Raw genomic sequence first — 20,376 nt, forward strand, 5'->3', positions numbered from 1 at the left:
CTCCCTGCATGGACACTCAGGTCAGCAGAGAAAGGTCATATGAGTTAAGGGTTCAACCTGTTTCACTACCCTTCCTTGAGATGGGCTGGATTAAATGATAGGTGTCATACAGTCGAGCCCAACTGACCAATGGGAAGCAATGGTCTCATTCACTTAAGTCAACAATGTAAATAAGCAGGGATGGGAAAACCTAGCGCAGCTTGACTTGAGTGTAAAGTCACAGCTCTCTGCGACTCAACTCGAAAATGAGTCACCAGGGGGGCACTTTCCGAGTTGCATTTTTGCAGCTCTAAAGAACTCACGTTGAGTTGCCCCCTTTAAAAAACCAGCTGTGGAAAAAATAGGGCTGCTGCTGAGGCTTGTTTGTGTGTGAGTTCTCTTTAAATTCAAAAAGAACATAGTGGAAATGGAAAAGGTGCAAAAGAGAGCAACTAAGATGATTACTGGGCTGGGGCACCTTCCTTATGAGGAAAGGCTACGGCATTTGGGCCTCTTCAGCCTAAAAAAGAGGCGCCTGAGGGGGGACATACAAAATTATGCATGGGAAGGGTAAAGTGGATAGAGAAATGCTCTTTACACTCTGACATCAGAACCAGGGGACATCCACTAAAATTGAGTGTTGGGAGGGTTAGGACAGACAAAAGAAAATATTTCTTTACTCAGTGTGTGGTTGGTCTGTAGAACTCCTTGCCACAGGATGTGGTGACGGCATCTGGCCTGGTTGCCTTTAAAAGGGAATTGGACAAGTTTCTGGAGGAAAAATCCATTACGGGTTACAAGCCATGATGTGTATGTACAACCTCCTGATTTTAGAAATGGTCTATGTCATATGCAAGGGAGGGCACCAGGATGCAGGTCTCTTGTTATCTTGTGTGCTCCCTGGGGCATTTGGTGGGCTGCTGTGAGATACAGGAAGCTGGATTAGATGGGCCTATGGCCTGATCCAGTGGGGCTGTTCTTATGTTCTTATGACAACTGCATAGACAGGCCAAAAGGCATCTGCAGGACCCAAAAATAATTCCTCCAATTCACAACCAAATGGATATGTCTGGAGGATTGATTGGATGACCATACATGGCTCACTACAGTGTGTGGCCATCTAAATGTTAAGTAGCCCCATTTAGGTAATTCCTTCTCTTCACCATGCATGTGTTTAAACCAGACTGAACAAAACAAATAAATGCTTCCATTTTGTTATAATGTCAATATGTCATCATACTGAGTAAGGTCTTTCCAAAAGGATCTCAAGCTTCTGCATTCACATTGTAGCAGATTGTTAGCTAGATCCCATCTCAAATGACCTTTCTCAAATATCCTTAGCTCCCTGTTCCCCATTGGCTTCATATTTTTGCTCCCACTAAGTCAAGGTGCAGAAAATATCCTTGTGGTTCATTTTATTGTAGGCTCTTCTAATCACCATCCCTCTGATCAAACTCTAATCCATTTAAGCTTCATTCCAGGCAGCTTGGCTCTAGTGTTTTATAGCAATGAGCTCCTAGTCCCATGTGGTCAGTAAAGGCTACAATCTCTGGATTCCAGGGGCAGACTGAGCAACTTGCAATTCATATAAACATGGACAAATGGAGAAAGGTACATAAAGACAGGCACAAAATTATCCTGCTTGAAAGCCTTGGGGCCTGTGGGAAGGATACTCTGAAGCAGAAGACGAAGACAACATGGCTTGGTTTAATGTGATACAAACTCCTGAGGGGTTGGGCAATTTTTTCCATGTCCAATGCAAGTTTTTGTAGGATTCTCTAGGCCTTGACTATCCACTTAGTAAAAGTATCCAGGTAGTTTCATTCCTGGCGAGTTTGGTCATGTTGACCCATGACCAAAACTAGCAAAAGTAAAACTACTTGCAGAAGTGCCTATGAGCCAGGTGTTTTAGCCTTATTTCTGCACATGCCATTTAAACCTGCAAACACTTGCGACCATTTTCTTTGGGGTGTGTGTGTCTGTGAGAGAAAAATCTTTGATTACCAAATTAGATAAGTGCACCCTTTTTTCCGCAAGGAAAAAAAATCAACAAATGTGGACAAATTCTGCAGTTGAAGTTAGATTAAGGACCTCTAGTCCAATAGTCAAATATATACTTAATAGAGCAACTGGGGTGGGCTGTGTGTGTGTGTGTGGGGGGGCAGCGCAGTTAATTTAGAGTTAAGTAGCATGTGAAGCCTTCGTTGCAAAACAAGATGAAACTATGGTGGTGGGAGGAGATTTTATTAGTTTGCCCTAACATGGTTTTGAGTCTAATTGTGCTCCTTGGATGAGATTTTCAAATGAAAAAAAGCCCTAAACCTCTTCCTCACCTCATTGATCCCATGAATCCCCATCTATGTATTCACTATCCACTGGGGTTTCCAGGAACCTAACCCCAGCAGATAACAAGAACTGACTGCATCGTGCAGCAATTTTCAACCTTCTTCATCTGACAAGGCACTATAATTGAAAGCACACCATCAGGTTTTTGACAATTGACAAGACACACCATACTGCCAATGGGGAGCTCACATCCCCCTGCTAATAAATAACCTTCCCAGAATTTCTATGGCACACCTGTGGACCACTCACGGCACACCAGTGTGTCACAGCACAGTGCTTGAAAATGGCTGGTATTGTGCATGGCTAGTTCACCAGCCGTTTTCAGGAGGTGAGTAACCATCAGCAGCTCAAACTCTTACCTGATTATTAAAACCCCATGTAGAATGCATCAGAAAAACATAATGTTCTGGTTTGGAATATCCTGGCTGATAATGCTCAAATGATCTCTCCTTTTGCCTTTTCTCTCCTCTTCACTTGTGCGCCAGTGGCTTTTATTTTGTTCAAAATAACGGTGTCTATTTGCTGCAGGTACTCTCAAGATAAATCACCATTACCCCAGCAGGCCTGCCATAGACAATTATCTTAGTGCCTGGTTGTGAAGAGAGAGGCCTTGACTTGCTCCCTGGTTTCCACTCTTCTGAAAGCTGAACCTGGAAAAGGCACATTTGCCAAATTGTCAACTGGAGTAAAAATTGACATACGGATGGTTGATTTGTTATGCCTAGCTGCCCAGAAAGGCTGCATGATAGGGCATGCCTGGCATTCTTCTGTTGCCATAGTATTCGCAGGAAAAGGAGTTACTTCATTCACAGCATAAGAAGTGAAAGAGAATGAGCATGCACTCCAAACACAGGGCAGCCACTTCATCCCCTGACTGAGGATCTACGCATTTAACAGCTGCATACATTCAAGAAGTGTCGTTTTCCTCAGCATGCTGATGCAATGATGGGCAAAGCTGTCTTTGCCAGAGGTCTGCTGTTAGGCAGCAATGAAAGACATACACGCATTAATTTGGTAGACCTGATTGCACTACAGTGAAGCACTTCCTGAGCATCTCCATTTGAAAGGACCTCAGATGGCAGGGCTGAGAAGTACCTCTGCCTGAGATCTTGGAGAGTCCTTGCCTGTTGGGGAAGATATCCCTGGCTTGGTAGGTACACCAGTGGTTGACTCACTACAAGGCAATGTCAAATATTCGTGTTCTTGAGGGCTCAACACTTGGCAGAATCAAGACCAAATGAATGGTCGGCTTTTTAATAGTGGTTTTATTCTCTGTCTGGATGTCAGTTTTAGCTCACAGTTTTCTGAGGTGGGGTGGAGTTTTTGTTGATCCTTTGCCTGTTTTTCAGCTAGTTCTGGTCTTGCTATCACTTCAGAGGCTTATATGATGCTTCAACAAACTGTAGGGCAGTTGTTCGCAAAAGCTGTGGGTTGTGACTGTGGATTACGGGGCTGGTACAACCTGGAAGCCAGAAGACACTCTAGGCCATGTTGTGCCCCAAGGCATTCTAGAGTGTGACATGACTGCTGCAGATGACAAAGTGAGTCATGGCGGTAAAAGATTTGAGAACCACTGCTGTACAGGGCTGCTGAATCATCCAGACCCAGTAGCCATTATAGTGTACTCTTGATGTTGCTGACCTCTTTCTTCTCCACTTTCTCCAGGGGAAGCAAAGAACATGACTTTGAGCCAGCTTATTGGACCGTGATGTCCACCTGATTTACAGGAGCTGAAAAGTCAAGAATACAGATGACCCCTTCATACCCACACAAGGGACACCTGGTTAACACCTGCAGGCTATGGGGTCACACACACCACTTTTGTACATTTGCTCAGGACCAATTTTGGAAGCATCTGAAATTTCACAGGAACTCATCCAACCATCTTGTTAAGAGTGAGTACAAGATCCTGGAACTGCAGGAGTAAGTAGGGTAGGGAGAATACCAAGAGAAGTCATGCCCAGTTTTATGTTTTGCTGCTTGCCTTTTAGCACTCTTGCTAACCTTCACTGCTCTCCCTTTTGCTCCTTTTGCTGGATTATCAGTACTTTCTTTTTCTATGTTGACATCTTCCCCTTCATTCCTTTGTGTTCTGCAGCTTTTTAGTAAACCCCTTGTATTTTTACTGCTTTACCTGCCTGGTTTCTGTTCACTTGGAGAAGACGGTTGCTGCATCTCCCAGACTGCCCATTGTTTGCTTTTATGGGAACTTCCCAGATTTTGGGGCTCCCTGTTAGCTTGGGAGGGAGGATTTGCCAAGGAGTCCTCATTCTACCTGACCTTTGGGTGGTGGCAGTAGGAATGATCTCTCCGTTCAATCCCCATCTGCCCAATTCAAAGGGCAAAGCAGGAAGATGTTAAGCACTGTGCCTGACTTGCCCCCCCCCAGCTCCCTTACAGGTGGTGAGGGTCCCATGATCAAAGTCACTCTATTTGTCTTGTGCTGTTTAGTCTAAGACCCAAAGAGGGCTTGGAACCATATCATAGTCTTGCATTTGTTTTATCCTTTTGTTCTTTAGCAGCAATATTGGTTCTGTTCTTTCACATCCTTACTGGATTGTACTAGTTAAGAAATCATTTTCCATGGTCACAAGTGTTGCCAAAGTCACATTCCAATTACTGCTTGTTTCACACTATGGTGCATAGTCATAAGAAATGTGATTCCCTTTCAGCTGCCTATGGTTTTTAGACAGAAGCCACTGGGATAAGTCACCACTTGTCACTCTCATGAACCGTGTTCCTTGTAAACAAGAACAACAATGTCATGTTGTCCAAGAATAATCAAGGTTTGTTTTGTTCTGTTTTGTTTTCTGCCTTATGCCACATGAAGCCAAAGATTCACTGAGTTCAATGGGGCTTTCTGCAATCAAAGGTTCATATGACTGCAGCATTAGCATTCTGTTTTTGTAAATTCAATTCTTGGGACTGCCCACTTTTGAACTAACCCCTGTAGTTGTGCCTTTAACAGAAGCTTGATGTGTTTATCTTCGTGCTATGAAAGATTGTGCTTGCTTGCTGAGCTTTGCAGAACAGTCTACTGATAGAGACGTAAGAGCAGAGCGGGCTGGATTTGTGTCAGTTGGCAATCCCTTTTAATTAAGACCAATATTCAAATATTTGCTATCGTCTAAACTGGATTGTCACTGAGTCCTTTGTTCTAAGTGACTGCAGAAAACAGCTCTCTCTGCTTTTGTGCCTTTAACAGAAATTTGATGTTCAGAAATCAATACCTATCATTTTTTACACCATGCTTTTAAAGCTCTGTGCTATTTACAGCATGGAGACAAACATTATCACTTGTGTAACGTCTGACCATCAAACTACTGTTAAAACTGCAGTTACAGTGGTCAGTTGAAAAGATGGCAACCCTCGTTTGCCCAAGCATAAAAAAACAAAATGAAGCTCAACAGAGTGGATTGCATTGCCTGTGAATGGAACCAATCCACCTTTGCTGCTTTAGTCAATTAGCTCTGGGTGACAGAACAGTCAAGGTCCACTGGATGAGATGCTGGAGGTCGCTACCTGAACAGTGCTGTGAATGCTGGGCAGTGAGCCAGTGAAGCTTTTAAATGGTGGCAGCTAATTACTTTCAGGTTCCTGCAAGGAAAAGACATTCAAACCTGGAGTCCCCTACAGCCAGGGACAGATGAAAGCAGATGGACATTCCAGGTCCACTCCTTTGGCTTCACTTCTGGGCTTAACGCCACTGAACTCACCTCTCAGCTTGTTCTCTTTCCCCATTTAAAAATGTAATTTACAATGACTTGCTGTGTGTGTTGTAAACAGAATGAAGCAAGTGTAACCAATGCGGCAAAGGCAATCTGAAACAACAGCTCAGAGAGCTACAAACTTCTCTTTTCATCTTATTTAAGGAGCACCTCCAATGTTAGCATTCAAAGTCACTCATTCTTACAACTGTTGCTTCAGATAAATAGAGGTCAGCGGGCCAAACCCCGGAAATGAAGCAGGATATACTCCCTAGGAGAGGTATAGCTAATACTGGGGCTTACAAACTGGACTACTGGTGTTGCATGATTCTTACTGCTCCACCATACTGATTTTACTATGTTTGTATGATCAGAGTAGGGATAAGAACAGCTGATGTCTGGCTCATCTAAACTGTAACACTTTTTAGCTCTGAAATTTCAGGCCAAAACCTCATCTAGTCCAGCATCCTCTGACCCACCACATTCCCCCTTCTGAAAGCGTGTGGCTTACCTGCAGTTTAATAAACAATTGAATACTGAATCAAGATGCTTAATGAAGGGCTAAACCAAGCCGCAAAGACCAAAGCCTAATGTTTTCATTGTAGAAAAAATTAAATGCAGTGCTCTGTATGGATATATTCTTCTGAGCCTGCTTTTTGACAATAAATATGGGGATTCACTAGCGCTCATTTTATTTGAGACGAAGGTGGGTGAATTCATTTGAGTGCAAAATGACGTAACGAACATTTGCTCAGATTGCAAATGGAAGCCTTTTGAAATTAGAAAAAGTTGATGAAATTTTATTTTAGATTTTCCCTTTTCTCTCTCTTTTCTTTAGAAGAAGTACCAGAATACTCAATTCAAGGAAATGTTTTCAACTTGATTCAGAGCAACTTCAAATGACCAAGTGATTGCAATAGGACTGCTTTAAACCAAGTTGCATGGGGAATCGCTCCATGGGTGGGAACTCTTTGTTGCACCACCAAAAATCTCCCATTCTCAATATGCTACCACATACTCACACCTAGCTGTTTTATTGTAAAATGATAAAGAATGGAGATTTCACTTGATGAGCCACTACAGAGGAATGGCTCTCAAGCTAATCTTAATACAGTTGAATTTAAATGGTCATCCAAAGTGGCAGTTTCTCATCTCTATCTACAATTGGGGACCATTCCTACATTTCCTGTGCATCCTTGTTTCTTGCACTTTACTGCTTGACTGCGGTAAAGCAATCAGCGCCAGACGCAAAAGGCGCTCTGACAGTTTTTATTGCGCTGCTGGCAGTGCCAGTAGGAAGGCCTGTATCTTCCTACTGAACTGGGGTGTGTGTGGGGAGGAAGCGGGAGGAAGGCGTTTCAGAGAGGGGGGAGGGTGGGCAGAGGGCGTTCCTGGGGTGGGCAAGCAGGGAGCAGGCCAGGATTTGGCAATTATGCCAGATCCTAACCCCTGGCAGCCCAGGGCAGTCCCTTGTTGCTTGGATTTGCGCCACCTCTTGAGGTGGTGCAGATTCGAGTAGCTCCATTGGGGCTGCTGCTGCTTTACCTGGGGTAAGGGGAAGCAATTTCCCTTGCCCCAGGCTGAGCCGCTTTCAGCCCCAATCTGCCTTGGATGCAGTGCAAGCCCACTGGCCTACTTGCTCCAGGGCAGGTTAGTATTGGGCTGTAAGGCACTGTTGGAATCAGCTAACAGAAATTGAGATATCTGCTAGGTAGACAGCAGCTTAAAGCAATACCCTTACAAACCTTCATCCAAGGATAGTATTCATGGTTCCTGTTATATATATATATGGATTTCAATCCACCACCCGATTGGCCAGTCATAAGTCTGGGCCAATCAGTTATGCAGGATTTCGATCCTGCACAACTTGCATACATAACACCCCTCCCCACCAAAGTACAGTTCAAGGTTCACAAACATAGTCCTCAGAGTGGCGGGGCTGTACCCGCATTCGCAAGGTGCGGCGAGGCTTTGGTATCGGGACCTCTGGTTCCTTAGTCCGCTCTGGGGTTGGCACAGCTATGGCAGAGGGATTCCCCATAGATGCATTGACATCAGGTGGCTCAGATAAGTCCAGGGAGGTCTCTGGTTCCTGTGGTAACATATCAGGAGTGATGGCCTCTCTGGACTGTGGCAAGACCTGATGCTGGTTACCAGGGATTGGAATCGGCGTGGGGGGTGCTGAGTCAGACAGGCGGCGGCGCATCTGGTCCACGTGACAGCAGAGAGTCCGGCCGTCCTGGATGGCAACCTTGTATGAGACAGGACTGGTGACTCTAATGACGGTTGCTGGGATCCATGCTGGGCCATTTGCATAGTTCCAGACATAGACTGGGTCGCTTAGGCTGAACCCACGAATGGCCTCTTGTATCTTGGAAGTCAGTGGTCTTTCCGAAGTTCAGTCTGGCGCAGGATGAATGCCGTCAGCATCAAAGTGTAATTTGCTCATACTCTGGACCCCAGTTACCTGGATGCCAAGAGAATTAAACCACGCAAGGCCGAGGAGACTGGTGCGATGGCCCTCGATGACCACCAGATCCAGGAGCCCATCTAAGTGTTTATAACGAACCTGAAACTTAGCCGCACCCCGAACAGGGACATGGTTGCCCTGGAAATCTGTAAGCAGAAGTCCAATCGGCTCAAGACTGGGGCCCTTTCTAGGGCAAAGGCACTGAAAAGTCTCTGTAGAAATAGAAAGCGCTGATCCGGAGTCCACTTCCATTATGCAGGGAGACCCTTGAATTTCTACTGTCACATGTACCTTTTCCTTTGTTGGCAAACGGACGCTTTGGATGGGGTCCACTGAAGTAGTGTAGAGCTCTTCCTGGCTGACAGACCCCCGAAGAACTCACTGGAACAGACTCACTGGCAGCCTGATCTCGCTTGTAGAAGGCATGGCGGCGTGCAATACGGGATGGCTGGGGCGAGAAGTGATTCTTCAGGGGGGCCACAATGTTCTTATAACTGGTAGCCCTTAATTCTGCTGGTGCCATGAGATTCTGGGCAATTTCTGTGGCAGAGCCACAGACGCTGAGCAAGGTGGCCCGCTTTAGGGCGGCATCTTTAGGGTGGTGTTTTAGTTAAAAACAGTGATGGAATTGGAGGCAAGATGAAGCAGAACAGAACATAATACATCATGAAGTTTTTTTCCTATGTGCTTGTAATTCAGCGTAACAATTTGAAAGTTCCCGGTCAGCCAGGCAAGTTATCTGATATTTTGCTAAAATGAAACATGTGATTTTATACCATCCACAATCAGGGCTAGTCATGAGCTTAGCTGCTCTCTTGCTGGGTTTTCCTGATGGTTTCATCTAGAAGAAAAGGAAGAACTCAATGGTTCTCGTAACCATTTCTTCTGGAGTTAGTGGTTTTCATAACCTTGCATCACTCAAGTCATCATTTCTGAGCCCCTCTGGTCATTATGACCTCATATTTCACTATAAGGCAGCTTGGCAATGGCACACCCACATTTCATCCCAAAATGTCAGGAAGAAGGAACTGTAAACAGTCTGTTAAACTTTAGAGGCTTCGAGAAAGAAGGAAGGAAAGAAGGTGATCTGGCAATTATGGTAAGATACAGGTTTATGTGCATGAGATACCTAGTGCAGTTCAAAGATGAAATGGTTCCCTGAGAACTACAGGAAGTTGGGTTTGAGGGCTTCCTCTATTCAGGATCAACAATGCAGGGCTACATAGTCCATTGGTCTGTTATAGTCTAAGACTGAACCTAATATACATAACTACTTTGTGAGTAAATCCCCTCTCTCAAAGGAGAGTACAGTAGTAGAAGATGGTGGTGGAAACCAATTAGAAGGAAAAGACATAGAAAAAAAATTAATATTACAGCTCCACGCAGAGCCTCAAACATTTTGATATCAGTCGTGTCTTATTATCCAACACAACAATGTTTTTTTCTGTTTGTTCTTTTACTGCGCCAATTGCTAATTGCATATGTACTTTGCAAATACTTAATGGCTTTAGTAGATTAAATCTGTTGTAATGCCTCAACCACCTAATAAAGCTCAGTCATTTGTAATCTTGAATATTATGTTTTCCATTTTTAGTGCTATACTGACAAGTGGGAATGTAAGAAATGAAGAAACTGAGGTATATTTTAGAATTTTGCTAGGCAAACTCGAGTGAAGAGTATTCTTGGAAGCAGAGCATTCGGATTCCCTGCTATTCATAAACCTTGCCTAGAAGGAATCTGAAGAACAAGCCCATTATTTTGAATCCCACATTATTAAAAAAAAAAAAAAACTTTTCAGAGGCTGACTGTGATTGAGAATCTATCATATATTCATTATTTCATCTATCAGAAACAGACACGTTTTTTAAAACCATCTGAGCACTCTTTCAGACCTCCTGCTATTTGAACTTTTCTTTTGCATCTCCTCAGTTTTCAAACTGCGCAAACTCTGTGGTTGTCAATAACCAGCGTAATAACCTGTTCCATACCTGGGATTTGCCTCTCATGTGCGCTAATATGAGAAGAAGTGGGAATATTCGATAGCTGTGGTTCCAAAATAAGTCATCCTGCAATGCCTCATCAGGAACTAATTTGAAGAAAAGAAGGTAGCTGCAGGCGAAAGGCGGTAGCTGCAGGTGTTACCCTCCTTGTGAAACCTATGGAGGCATTCTTATTATTTTGCCATTTTTCAGGGCTTTCTTAAGCTATTCTTATATTGGATTTATATTGAATGGTTGCTGTTGCATTATTTTCAAATTGTTTTAACTTTCTTTTAATTGTGTTAGAAGCTGCCTCAAGAGCCCCCTCAGGTCAAAGTGATGAGGTATGTATTTTAATGAATAGGTATGGAGATTTGGTATTTAACCTCAGTTATTCCTCCTGTCCTTATATATTTATGTGTAAAGGGATGTTGGTTTTAATCTTGTGTATTTTGTTTTGTTGTTTGTGACTAGCTGGTTGGATTATTTAAGTTTATTCCGACTAGCTGGTCGGATTATCTCTCTCTCTCTCCCTCCCTTCCCTGTCCTTGTTGGACTCCTCTTGGTGAGCACTTCCACAGCCCTTTCTTAAACTTTCCTATACCTTTGGGTGTTTGCATATGTGCCCCTTGCCACCACCACCATCAATATCTATACAGTACTATGAGCAAATTCAGAAGGTTGGGTTTATCAGATTGCAAGAAAAAAAAGGAATCAACCCCAAACAATGTAGTGATTTCTACATACTTGAGAGATTCCTGAGCCATGAAGAAGTACACATGTACACAACAACATAACAGGAGTTTGGTCTATTTGAGCTTTTACAGGTTGACATTGGCCTTGGAGTTGGGGAAAAACAATATTTTGTTGTACTGTTATGCTTTGAATTGCCATGTAATGAAATGCACATTGTTGTGATACATGGCCTTGGTGAACATTTTTTTAGCTTTACAAACAGGTCTGATTTTCTGAGGCATTGTAACCAGGAGACTGATAGGTATTTTTAAAGCACTTTTCATCATTTTACAATTCTTGTCTCATTTTATTTTCTTAGAGATAGGTGAGAACAACAAGCAAGGGCACCTATGCCCTGCTCAGAAGACCTCCTTATTGTGTATAGCAGTGTTTCTCAAACTGTGGGTCAGGACCCACTAGATGGGTTGCGAGCCAATTTCAGGTGGGTCCCCATTCATTTCAATATAATTTTAAAAATATATTAGACTTAATGCTACCAAGGTATGTGACTGCATTTGGGGAAATATTACAGATCTGTACTTTTAACAGGCTACTATGTATATGCTTTTAACAATGATAGTAAATGGGACTTACTCCTGGGTAAGTGTGGGTAGGATTGCAGCCTAGGATTGTTAAAACTTTTCCTGCTTGATGATGTCACTTCTGATCATGACATCACTTCCGGTGGGTTCTGACAGATTCTCATTCTAAAAAGTAGGTCTAGGTACTAAAAGTTTGAGAACCACTGGTGTATAGCAAATGCATATAGGAAATGGGAGTGTGCCAGCTAGCCAAACCTCTTGCCGGCGCATCCATTGACCAAGCCCCTGGGCATCAGTGCATACGTTATTTGTGCAAAAAAGTTTGAATATGGGTTGGATTTCACCAGGTTATTTGAAACCCTGCATAAACTTGCCCCATGTCCACCAGTGCTTTTTCGTACAAACACCTGGGAAACATGGCCAGCAGGCACATTGGTAGCAGGAAATGTGGCCAACCAATGAAATTCCACAGGGACATTTTGCCCTCTTATATTTGCTGTGCACAAAGTGGGGAGAGGATCTGAATAGGGTTGTAGTCAGTGGCATATCTGAGTGGTGAATTGAACCCAGGTCCTTTTCATTGGCACCCAATTGGCTTGTAATGCAGTGATAGGATATTGGAGAACCACAAAGACCCTTGCTTTGAAATAATGTTCCATTTTTTACATCCTTAAACCCTAGTTAAGTTTGGAAACAAAACATAGCTTTGTTTGGAAGTTTGGTAACAAAACATAGGACTTGTAGAATCCTATGGCTTCATTTTCTTACATTTTTTATTCACCTTGATAATTCTTAGTTAAAAAAAATCACTTAACATTACTAGCATTGTTTAAGCCTGGGACTGTTCATTCAGCAGAACAATGCATCCTCATTGTGCTAGCTACAGTTACTCTAGATAATAATATGCCTGATCATTATTCCAGCTTTAAAAATAATATTTATTATAAATCCTCACTTCCACCCACCTTTCTCTTTGTAGGATGCCAGGATGACATGGGGAGAAATGAGTCACCATTGTCTTGGTTAATGCAGTCCTGAATCACTTTTTATAAGAGCTTATGAGTTTAAGAACATAAGAACAGCCCCACTGGATCAGGCCATAGGCCCATCTAGTCCAGCTTCCTGTATCTCACAGCGGCCCACCAAATGCCCCAGGGAGCACACCAGATAACAAGAGACCTCATTCTGGTGCCCTCCCTTACATCTGGCATTCTGATATAGCCCATTTCTAAAATCAGGAGGTTGCATATACACATCATGGCTTATAACCCGTAATGGATTTTTCCTCCAGAAACTTGTCCAATGCCCTTTTAAAGGCGTCCAGGCCAGACGCCATCACCACATCCTGTGGCAAGGAGTTCCACAGACCGACCACATGCTGAGTAAAGAAATATTTTCTTTTGTCTGTCCTAACCCTCCCAACACTCAATTTTAGTGGATGTTACCTGGTTCTGGTGGTACGTGAGAGTGTAAAGAGCATCTCTCTTTCCACTTTATCCTTCCCATGCATAATTTTGTATGCCTCAATCATGTCCCCCCTCAGGCGTCTCTTTTCTGGGCTGAAGAGGCCCAAATGCCATAGCCTTTCCTCATAAGGAAGGTGCCCCAGCCCAGTAATCATCTTAGTTGCTCTCCTTTGCACCTTTTCCATTTCCACTATGTCCTTCCAAAAGCTTTAATTAAAAGTGTGGCAGGACAGCTGATTTCAAAGGTGAAAAAAATACACCCTTTCCCCCTTCCCCACCATGAACTCCCTCAGACAGCTTGGCAGGGTTCTGGGACTTATACTATAAATCTGCACAAGTTAAATCCTTGACAAGAAATGAACGAATTTTCCCTTAATAGGCCTTTCATTTTGCCATATAACCTTTCTCAAGCGATGTATTTACACATTATTTGCCAATTGTCATGATTTTTGTCACCTGTCTAACAGCACATTATTATTGTCTTATAGCTTCCCATGACTAGAATTTGAATTTCATTTAAAAAATATGGTACAGCGTCAAGCGCAGCCTATGTGATTGGGGATTAAATGAAATGTAACCAAAAAACGTGTGTGTGTGTGCGTGTGTGCACACACGTATATATCTTTATGTAGTTGGGATGAATCACAAGATTTGCTGCCATAGGCCCCATTGATACAGCGCAAAAGCTGTACCACAATTCTGTATGTCACTGGCACAAATGGCAAGAGGCTCGGTGTGCATACTGGAACCACCCAGGTGCTCTGCAGGTAAGATAGCAGAAAGGCATTTCATGAGAGGATTGGGGTAGGTATTGGGCCAGGTCAGGGGCATGTTGATATCCTATGCCCCCAGCCTGGGCCCAACTTGGCTCCTTGAACCTACTCAGATTTATAGTAGCAGCAAAATCAGGCATATAACCGAATAGGTTCATTGGGGACAAGGGAGCAGTGGAGTAGGTGAGTCACCATCTAGTTCCTGGCCAGCCCATAGCATGCCGGAGACCAGGCAGCGATGCAGAGGTAAGTAACTGGAGGCTGCATTGGCACCACTGCATGTCCTGGGTTAGCATGCCCTGTAGGTTAGACAGAAGTTGCAGGACTCAGCCAAGGTCACTTCAAGGTCATCTTCAAGGCTGAGTGGGAGCTTGAACCTCTGCTCCCCACATCTAAACACAGCAGCATCTACTGAGCCTCACTACCCTCTTCCTTTGAGCAGAAAGATTTGATGACAGATCACCAGTATCATGAAAAGGGGTTTGTAACCAAACAAAACTGACAAACCACCTTTCTTTGCTTTAGGCAGGCTAATAGAGGTTGACACACGAATTGGCCCAGAAGCTCATAATACAAAAAAAAAAGCCATTATGATGTCATGAGACAAGTTCTGTGGAGGAAAAAAACGAGTAGCAAGCAAAAGCTAGACATGTAGATCATAAAATCCAACAGTAAGGCAGGGCAGGAACAAGTGACTCATGTGGGTTAAGCCACAATTTACCTGGATAAATCCCAATGCCTCTTTCAGAAATTGTCTGAGACTCTTTCCTGAGGAAGGAGAACAAGAAGTGGCCATGAAACCTCTCCTCTTCCACCTGTATAACTCTCTTTCCCTCTCCAGCATTAGGAGACCGTGGCACCTCTCTTATCCCAGGAGAAAAAAGAATCCTCTTCAATGACTGCTCTCCAAGTAAATATAGCTTCTTCAGAGAGGAACTGGATCAATTGGTTTCCACCAGCTCTTTTGTTAAGTCATCATTAGCAAAACACACTGGGGAAATCTGGTTCTACTGCTCAGGCTTAACTGAATGAACTTTTCTTTTAAGAGATAATTTTTGCATAAGGCAAATCACATGCAGATAATTTATGAATGTCTTCTAAAATTGGACAGGTTGCAGGAAGTGCCAGGGACCTGGTTTGAAATGATGGCCAGGCACTTAGTAGTTGGTAACCTTCAGTCTTGAAAGAGTATGGTATCGCGCTCTGAATGGTGGTTCTGGAACAGCGTCTAGTGTGGCTGAAAAGGCTGATTTGGGAGTGACAATCCCTTCCACACTGGGAGCAAGTGCAGTCTGTCCCTGGTCTGTCTCCCTGGCTATGGGCCTTCCTTCTTTGCCTCTTTGCCTCAGTCTGTTGGCCAAGTGTCTCTTCAGACTGGGAAAGGCCATGCTGCACAGCCTGCCTCCAAGCGGGCTGCTCAGAGGCCAGGGTTTCCCACCTGTTGAGGTCCACTAGACCTATGAGATTGGGAATTCTGTATGGTCATCATGACTCAGATGGAAACTACTGGAAGTTCCACTGAGTTTGACAACCAATATCTCAGCAGACTTTGTCCTACTATTTTATGACACCTTCCATCTTTTGCTACTTAAAAAAATGATTTATCTATTGAATATATAGATATAAGCAATAGTACTGGAATTATGGAATCATCTGATTCAGTACTTCACATTTGAAGATGGGACTGTCGCTTGGTGGTAGAAGACATGCTTTGCATACAGAAAGTCCTGGTTTTAATCATTAGTATACTCAGATAGGGCAGGAAATAAAGCCCTGAAACCCAAAAGAGCCACTTTTAGCAGTTGTAGGGTAGAAAATGCCTAGCAAGATGGACCAGAGGTCTGACTCAACATAAGGCAAGCTGTATAGGTACATGTTCTAGATGTGTTTGTTATATAAGGAAAGATACTTGCCACCCTATATTTACAAGTTGCACCCACCAGATTTCCATTCTATGTCACAGTAGGACCAATTTTGCTTTTCCTTGCCATCTTGGAGCACGAGGTTGGGTGAGAGGAGGCCATGTTTATCTTTACCTATCTTTGAGGGACTCCCACATCCCCCCCCTGTGCAATACGCAGCCTTACATATGGGAAAAGAATACATGCTTTTTGTTCTGTTTGCTTGGGAACAGGGGGAGGAGAATGAAGCCTAAATGAAGAAGAATTGGGCATCTTGTCTCACTGTCGAGTGGCTGTCTGCTGGTGTGGCATCTTTTTAGATTGTGAGCCCTTTTGGGACAGGGAGCCATTAGTTATTTGATTTTTCTTTGTAAAACTCTTTGTGAATTTTTAGTTGAAAAGCGGTATATAAATACTGTTAATATTATTATTATTATTATTATTATTATTATTATTATTATTATTGGGAGCTTCTAGGAAGACTATTAGAATGTTTGCACCATGTGCAAAGAAATTCTACTTAATTTTTTTTACCTTAAGAAAAAAAGTCATCCTTCTTCATGTTTATAGCTCCACAAATAATGTATTCCAATAAACATATAATGCACCTTCCTTATTTGGGACCATTTGAAAACTCACATGAAAACTCACAGGTTCCTGCTGAGGAGCTGGAGATGGAAAGCACGATGATAGTATATAAGAGATATTTATCATTGTTGCCTGATACAAACAGCTTTCTACACTGTGCATGCTTAATGTAACTGCACTGAAGCAGATATTGCTAACTGATGTGTTTATTCAATCAAGGTGTGACTTTTGCACCTTTCAAAAGCCCCTTTGTTCTGTATAAAAATTAACTGCAAAGGAAAACACAAAGATTTTTCTCTGAATACATTGCAAAAAAAGCCATGCTGAATCGCTGATTTATGTCTTACTGTTCACATTCCTCTCCTTGCAATGCCTTCAATCTTCCCTCCCCTTCCCCAACTTCATAGTAGCTGGGCATGCCCAGTGATTGCTTTGTCACTCTGTGCCTTCCTATCCCAACACAAGCTTTACGGTATCTGATAAGCTCTGAAAGTCATACCATTTACAGCCCTCCAACATCTTGATTGCTGATGCTGCAATCACCTACCAGATGACTTTGCGATGTCAGTAGCCCGCACGAGAGCATGCGGTAATGTGCTGCCACAGGTGAAGGGAGAAGAGCGGATTTCTCCAGACATCACCCAGCTCCAAGAGTGCTTTGCCTGGGACCTCATTTTGGGACAACTGAAAAGGCAGAGCTACATTCTTCTGGAGAAGTGAGGCTTGTCATTTTGTAGGATTTCACATTTGGAATTTCTGCTTCTCTGCTGCCCCAAAGTCATTCAATTGCTGCAGTTTTCTGCATTTTCTTTTGTCAATCAGTCACAAAAGTAGATGCACATTGTCATGAACTCAAAGTTTAAGACAGCTACTTTATGGACAATAAGTCCTTGTCAATAAGACTGAAGGCCCATTTTTAATTAAACCTAGAAACACAAGATTGGGCTTTCCAGTCATTAACTAATCACATTTGAAATGTCTGTAAACCCAGGCTTTTATTTGAGTGCTCCAGTTAACTGGCAAGCAGAAGAAGGCTGATGAGCTGTACTGAGATGGATGTTTGTGGGGAATGAGCACAGTTTGCTTGAGGGAAGCCAAGGAGGTGTAGTCACTCTAAATGACGTCATTTCTGTTGATTGTATTGGTTGACTCATGGCTGGGCTGCCTTAATGACTGCCTTATATTATGTGGAAAAAGAAATGGGAGTTGTGAGGGGAAAGGGGTAATTCTACCCTGGAGGTGTTCAAATTCCCTATTTGGAAGCCAGGGTCAGAGCTACATGTGCAACAAAAACAAAATTCCTCAGCGTTTCCAAGCAAGTTCTGAGCCTTCCTCATTATTGTGTGAGTCATTTCATATTTTGGTGGTTTGTTATTTTAAAGCCCTGCCAGAGATGTGATGGTGGGTGGAGCAGCCTCAAATGCCCAGGAAATTGTCCATTAGAGAAAGAGGTCTGAAGTCAATGGAGGGTTTGTAAACAATACAACAATACAGTGAAGTTCCAGAGGAGGAGATTTGTATTGGATATGTTGGAAGAGCAGCTGGGCAGCAAAACAGTTTAGTGCCTGAGCAAATTTTTGGAAGCTTCCTTCTCTGACATTGCCACCCTAAACTCACAGGCTAGGCAGGAAGCCTTAGTGACACCTTCTTGCATAGGACTGTACTGCAAGATACTGTAATACTCTCAAAACCAGCCATCACAGGGCTGGAAGAATAGAAGTTCTTCACTCCCCTGAATCTAGGATTTACTGGCAAAAAAAAAAAAAAAAAAAAAAAAAAAAAGGATTGCCATTATAAAGTGCACATTTCCTGGAAAATCTATACATTTGTAAGGCATTCATGACCATATGGTGAATTATGTTGGTTCACATGGGAATACCAATGCTCTGATCATCATTTCAGATTTATTGTTCTGGGAAGCAGTTCTTTCTGGTTCCATTAAAAACTCAAGTCTGAAAAAAGGCAAATAAAATAATTCTTGTAATTGAACCTATTTTATCAATGAAAGGTCCTGTCTAAACTGAAAGTGAAACCTGATGAATTTTAGAAATTATTCATCAGGATTAATCTCCAGAAGCGGTGAATCTGAGCCATTTGGAATTGGAAAGATGATGGGAATCGTAGAAGAAATATTCAAGTCACTAGGACACATGCACATTTCCTGACATAGGGGGGCATCTATATCTTCTTCCACAAAGAAGCAGTGGGACTGTTGACACAAAGACTAAGAGTCCAATCCTAAACTTCCTCAGCACTGGTGCTGAACTCCAGCACCGGCGCTGGGTGTCAAAAATGTGCTGTAAGGCACATCCGTGGCACCCGGAAAGGAGGGGCCATCGGCGTGGAGCCTCAGTGCTGTGTGGAAGGCCGGCTGGCACTCCAGCAGCACCAGCAAGCAGTGAGTAGGTTTGGGGTGGAGGGAGGTGAGGAGTGGGCAGAATGGGGTGGGAGAGGAACTAGGAGGGAGGGAGTGGGACCGACAGAGCCCTGCTCTGCTGGATTCTATGGTCCCTGTTGGGCTTCAGTCTGTGCTGGCAAAATAGCCAGTGTAGACTGGAGGAGACCCACTGTGTCCCTGTGCCCTTACTTGAGGGAAGGGGAAAAAAGTCCCCTTCCCCAGAGGAGGCCTCTGGCAGTCCCAGCGGGGCCACTGGATACAACAGTCGCCATTTTGGCACCACTGCACCTGGTGGCACTGCTGCCATTGGGATTGGGCTGCTCAAGCCCAATCTTTCTTTCCTCAACTGCTGGTGCAGCTATGCCAAAAATGGGCATGCTGTATCCAGCAAGGGGGGGGGGGAAGGTAGATTGGGAGAGTTCAGAGGTAAAACAGGATTTAAATCACCTTAAACCTCTGTAAGCCTTCCAACTCACAAATGGGTCTCGTCGAACCTGCACTAGTGATTTTGCTAGCACAAGCCCAAGGAGAGAAATGGGGCAAGGAAAGAGGAATAGGATCTGGTGTGTGCCATCACCACTGAATCCACACCTTCCCACATCCTCCCTGCCCTCATTACCACCCCTCCCTAACTGGTTTTGCCCCCTCCCCACCCCTGTTACACTCTCCCTCCACCCCTCTACCTCTCTTGCTGACTAACCTACTCTGGCAGGCGGCGGGAGAGCCAATGACACAGGCGGGAAGGCCCTGGCCTTCCGGTCAGCTTCGCCAGCAGTGCTCTACTGAGCGTGTTGCTAGCATGTCTTTTACGATGGCACCAACTGCTTTATGGCACCAGCCATAAAGTCAGCACCAGCAGAAGAGGTGCTGGGATTCAGTCGGTAAGTACAGGATTGGGCTGTTAAGCAGAATGTTAGCTAAGCAACAACTGCCCCCATAAGGTGACTTTTGATGAATGGTTTGAGTGCAGACCTAGAAGCCAGTGGGACAATGCAGAAGGGCAGCATTCATCTTTAACCGAGACATAGCTATGAGAAATTTCCCCCCTAAAGTCGTTTATTAATTGGTTCCTGTGGGTGTTTAGCACTTCATTTTCAATTCATTTATATCCTCTACAAGGGGACTGCACGCTCCCTGAGTGGAACGTGATTTTTTTTTCCTGCATCTGGATACGTGCTTGATAAGTCATCGCTTGCAGCTTCCTCTCTATCTCCAATTCTATGTTTCAACCAGCCCTGTCATATTAGCTGGTTTTTCTTGAGCTGCAGCTGGTGTTCTGACAATGCTGTTCTGTCCTGGCAGCAGCATCACTGCAGGGCATTTGCGCTGCATTTGCCATGACAGGGCTCGACACTCAGAGCTTGACTTCTTTGGATTGCTTTAAGGGGCTTGCCACTGAAACAGCACCGAGGCTGCTGCTGCCACCACCCTAATTGTTTCAGAAAGGTTGCACCTTAACAGCAAGGGCAACTTTCCCTGTGATGAGTAGATG

The 20,376-nt window shown here is 43.7% G+C and overlaps 1 long non-coding RNA gene across 1 annotated transcript in view; it reads left to right on the forward strand.

Annotated features, from left to right (window-relative positions):
* Window positions 1–2,932, forward strand: part of LOC136655812 (uncharacterized) — a 54,867-nt gene extending 51,935 nt beyond the window's left edge. The window contains exon 3 of the long non-coding RNA XR_010794675.1: window positions 2,854–2,932. This is a non-coding gene — a long non-coding RNA (uncharacterized lncRNA). The remainder of the gene's footprint in view (window positions 1–2,853) is intronic.
* Window positions 2,933–20,376: the final 17,444 nt, after the last annotated feature.

Source organism: Tiliqua scincoides, chromosome 1 (genome assembly GCF_035046505.1).
Source record: "Tiliqua scincoides isolate rTilSci1 chromosome 1, rTilSci1.hap2, whole genome shotgun sequence".
In the NCBI taxonomy this organism is placed as follows: Eukaryota; Metazoa; Chordata; class Lepidosauria; order Squamata; family Scincidae; genus Tiliqua; species Tiliqua scincoides.